This window comes from Octopus sinensis, linkage group LG27, assembly GCF_006345805.1.
Source record: "Octopus sinensis linkage group LG27, ASM634580v1, whole genome shotgun sequence".
Lineage (NCBI taxonomy): Eukaryota > Metazoa > Mollusca > Cephalopoda > Octopoda > Octopodidae > Octopus > Octopus sinensis.
Window position 1 is genome coordinate 19,665,739 of NC_043023.1, and position 5,000 is coordinate 19,670,738.

A 5,000-nucleotide genomic window follows, 5' to 3' on the forward strand; every position below is an offset into this window, starting at 1 on the left:
ACAGCCACTCCTACATCTATATATATATAATATATACAAGGCTTCTTTCGTTCCGTCGACAAATCCACTCACAAGGATTGGTCGGCCTGAGGCTATAGCAGAAGACACTTGCCAAGATGCCACGCAGTGGGACTGAACCCAGAACATGTGGTTGGTAAGCAAGCTACTTACCACACAAGCCACTCCTACATCTATATTATATACATATATACACACAGGCTTCTTTCAGTTTCCGTCGACCAAATCCACTCACAAGGCTTGGTCGGCCGAGGCTATAGCAGAAGACACTTGCCCAAGATGCCACGCAGTGGGACTGAACCCAGAACCATGTGGTTGGTAAGCAAGCTACTTACACACAGCCACTCCTAGTGATATACGACGGGCTTCTTTCAGTTTCCGTCTAACAAATCCACTCACAAGGCTTTGGTCGGCCCGAGGCTATAGCAGAAGGACACTTGCCCAAGATGCCACGCAGTGGGACGAACCCGGAACATGTGGGTGGGAAAGCAAGCTACTTACCCACAAGCACTCCTACACCTATATATATACATATATACGACAGGCTTCTTTCAGTTTCCGTCGACCAAATCCACTCACAAGACTTTGGTCGGCCCCGCGGCTAAGCAGAAGACACTTGCCAAGATGCCACGCAGTGGGACTGAACCCGGAACCATGTGGTTGGTAAGCAAGCTACTTACCACACAGCCACTCCTACACCTATATATATACATATATACGACAGGCTTCTTTCAGTTTCCGTCGACCAAATCCACTCACAAGACTTTGGTCGGCCCGAGGCTATAGCAGAAGACACTTGCCCAAGATGCCATGCAGTGGGACTGAACCCAGAACCATGTGGTTGGTAAGCAAGCTACTTACCACACAGCCACTCCTACACCTATATATATACATATATACGACAGGCTTCTTTCAGTTTCCGTCGACCAAATCCACTCACAAGGCTTTGGTTGGCCCGAGGCTATAGCAGAAGACACTTGCCCAAGATGCCACGCAGTGGGACTGAACCCAGAACCATGTGGTTGGTAAGCAAGCTACTTACCACACAGCCACTCCTATGTGTATATACGACGGGCTTCTTTCAGTTTCCGTCTACCAAATCCACTCACAAGGCTTTGGTCGGCCCGAGGCTATAGCAGAAGACACTTGCCCAAGATGCCACGCAGTGGGACTGAACCCGGAACCATGTGGTTGGTAAGCAAGCTACTTACCACACAGCCACTCCTACACCTATATATATAATATATACGACAGGCTTCTTTCAGTTTCCGTCGACAAATCCACTCACAAGGCTTTGTGGCGGCCCGAGGCTATAGCAGAAGACACTTGCCCAAGATGCCACGCAGTGGGACTGAACCCAGAACCATGTGGTTGGTAAGCAAGCTACTTACCACACAGCCACTCCTATGTGTATATACGACGGGCTTCTTTCAGTTTCCGTCTACCAAATCCACTCACAAGGCTTTGGTCGGCCCGAGGCTATAGCAGAAGACACTTGCCCAAGATGCCACGCAGTGGGACTGAACCCGGAACCATGGGTTGGTAAGCAAGCTACTTACCACACAGCCACTCCTACACCTATATATATACATATATAACAGGCTTCTTCAGTTCCGTCTTAGACAAATCCACTCACAAGACTTTGGTCGGCCCAAGGCTATAGCAGAAGACACTTGCCCAAGATGCCACGCAGTGGGACTGAACCCAGAACCATGTGGTGGTAAGCAAGCTACTTACCTCACAGCCACTCCTATACCTATATATATACATATATACGACAGGCTTCTTTCAGTTTCCGTCGACCAATCCACTCACAAGGCTTTGGTTGGCCCGAGGCTATAGCAGAAGACACTTGGCCAAGATGCCATGCAGTGGGACTGAACCCAGAACCATGTGGTTGGTAAGCAAGCTACTTACCACACAGCCACTCCTACACCTATATATATACATATATACGACAGGCTTCTTTCAGTTTCTGTCGACCAAATCCACTCACAAGGCTTTGGTTGGCCCGAGGCTATAGCAGAAGACACTTGCCCAAGATGCCACGCAGTGGGACTGAACCCGGAACCATGTGGTTGGTAAGCAAGCTACTTACCACACAGCCACTCCTATGTGTATATACGACGGGCTTCTTTCAGTTTCCGTCTACCAAATCCACTCACAAGGCTTTGGTCGGCCCGAGGCTATAGCAGAAGACACTTGCCCAAGATGCCACGCAGTGGGACTGAACCCGGAACCATGTGGTTGGTAAGCAAGCTACTTACCACACAGCCACTCCTACACCTATATATATACATATATACGACAGGCTTCTTTCAGTTTCCGTCGACCAAATCCACTCACAAGACTTTGGTCGGCCCAAGGCTATAGCAGAAGACACTTGCCCAAGATGCCATGCAGTGTGACTGAACCCAGAACCATGTGGTGGTAAGCAAGCTACTTACCACACAGCCACTCCTACACCTATATATACATATATACGACAGGCTTCTTTCAGTTTCCGTCTACCAAATCCACTCACAAGGCTTTGGTCGGCCCGAGGCTATAGCAGAAGACACTTGCCCAAGATGCCACGCAGTGGGACTGAACCCGGAACCATGTGGTTGGTAAGCAAGCTACTTACCACACAGCCACTCCTACACCTATATATATACATATATACGACAGGCTTCTTTCAGTTTCCGTCGACCAAATCCACTCACAAGACTTTGGTCGGCCCGAGGCTATAGCAGAAGACACTTGCCCAAGATGCCATGCAGTGGGACTGAACCCAGAACCATGTGGTTGGTAAGCAAGCTACTTACCACACAGCCACTCCTGCGCCTGGGAACAATTACCAAAAAAGAAAAGACAAACAAATTGAACGAAAACAAAACGGGAAAAGCAAACGACAGACGCTAAAAAAACAGAATTTAGATAACTGGGAAATGTCAACGAGTGAATCGGTTTGTAGTGGTCTTACATAACATATACACACGTGTGTGTATATATACGTGTATATATATATATATATATATATATATATATACGCATAAATACACACTTAAATTCATATTTCACTCTCTCTCTCTCTCTCGTTTTCTCTTTCTCTATCCCTCTGTCTCACTTTTTCTCTTTTTGCCTGTCTGTCTATCTGTCTCTCTCACTCTTTCTCTGTTCCTCTCTTTCTCTCTCTTTCTCTCTCTTCATATCTGTCTATCTACATGTCTCTCTCTGTCGGTCTATCCCTCTCTCTCTCTCTCTCTCTCTATCTATTTATCTATCTATCTTTCTATCTCTGCCTCCGTCTCTCTCTCTCGCTCTCTTTCTGTCTATCTACCTCTGTCTGACTATTTATCGGTCTCTCTCTCTCTCTCCCCCTCTCTCTCTCTTTCGTTTCCCTATTCCACTTTTTCTTTCTCTCTGTCTCTCTCTCTGCCTGTCTCTTTCCCCCCTCTCTCTCTCGCTCTCTTTCTGTCTATCTACCTCTGTCTGACTATTTATCGGTCTCTCTCTCTCTCTCCCCCTCTCTCTCTCTTTCTGTTTCCCTATTCCACTTTTTCTTTCTCTCTGTCTCTCTCTCTGCCTGTCTCTTTCCCCCCTCTCTCTCTCGCTCTCTTTCTGTCTATCTATCTTTCTATCTCTGCCGCCGTCTCTCTCTCTCGCTCTCTTTCTGTCTATCTACCTCTGTCTGACTATTTATCGGTCTCTCTCTCTCTCTCTCCCCCTCTCTCTCTTTCTGTTTCCCTATTCCACTTTTTCTTTCTCTCTGTCTCTCTCTCTGCCTGTCTCTTTCCCCCTCTCTCTCTCGCTCTCTTTCTGTCTATCTACCTCTGTCTGACTATTTATCGGTCTCTCTCTCTCTCTCCCCCTCTCTCTCTCTCTCTCTCTCTCTTTCTGTTTCCCTATTCCACTTTTTCTTTCTCTCTGTCTCTCTCTCTCTGCCTGTCTCTTTCCCCCCTCTCTCTCTCGCTCTCTTTCTGTCTATCTATCTTTCTATCTCTGCCTCCGTCTCTCTCTCTCGCTCTCTTTCTGTCTATCTACCTCTGTCTGACTATTTATCGGTCTCTCTCTCTCTCTCCCCCCCTCTCTCTCTCTTCTGTTTCCCTATTCCACTTTTTCTTTCCCTCTGTCTCTCTCTATCTGCCTGTCTCTTCCCCCTCTCTCTCTCTTTTTGTTTCCCTATTCCACTTTTTCTTTCCCCCTGTCTCTCTCTATCTGCCTGTCTCTTTCCCTCTCTCTCTCTCTCTCTCCCCCCCTATTTCTTTTTCTTTCTCTCTCTCGTATCTCTCTCCCCCATCCCCTCTCTGTCACACAGGACGTCTATTCTTGCCCGTTCTCCAAATATACGCTGTCATAACAAAAACTGTATCAGACGAAAACACTTCTGCGGCGAATTAAAATACACTAGATTTGTCACAAACACACAAACACACACAGACACACACACACACACACAGTTGTTGTAGTTTAGAAATTTTGGCTTTTAGTTGCAACTGGGGCAAGCGTCGTCTTTGAGAAAACCTGGGACAACTAACACTTTGCGAGAGAAACAGCTTGGCGGAAACTGAGAGAAGCCCGACGGCCTCTGACGTCCTTCAACTCTCTTGAGAGTTTCTCACCACTATGTGTATATATATATATATATAATATATATATATATATATATATATATATATATACGAGCAAAACGACCCCCCCCCATCCAATGAACGGTGCTGAGTTGTCAGACTTTTAGTCCAAATTTGGATCTTTCCGCTTTGACCGGCAGTTTTTTAAAATAATTTCTAGTTAACTAAACACTTTTAAACTTCGTATACTGGTAGAATGTGTTTATAAAACATCTTTTTCTCTTGGCTTTCTTGAGAAAATTCTATAGGTTGTGAGATATTTGTTGTTTTTTTCCTTCAATTTCTGCAATTTCAACCAATCACTGACGTCTATTGAGGTAAAAAAACATTGTGCCGTATGAATACGTCCCTCGTTTAAGAAACAGATTG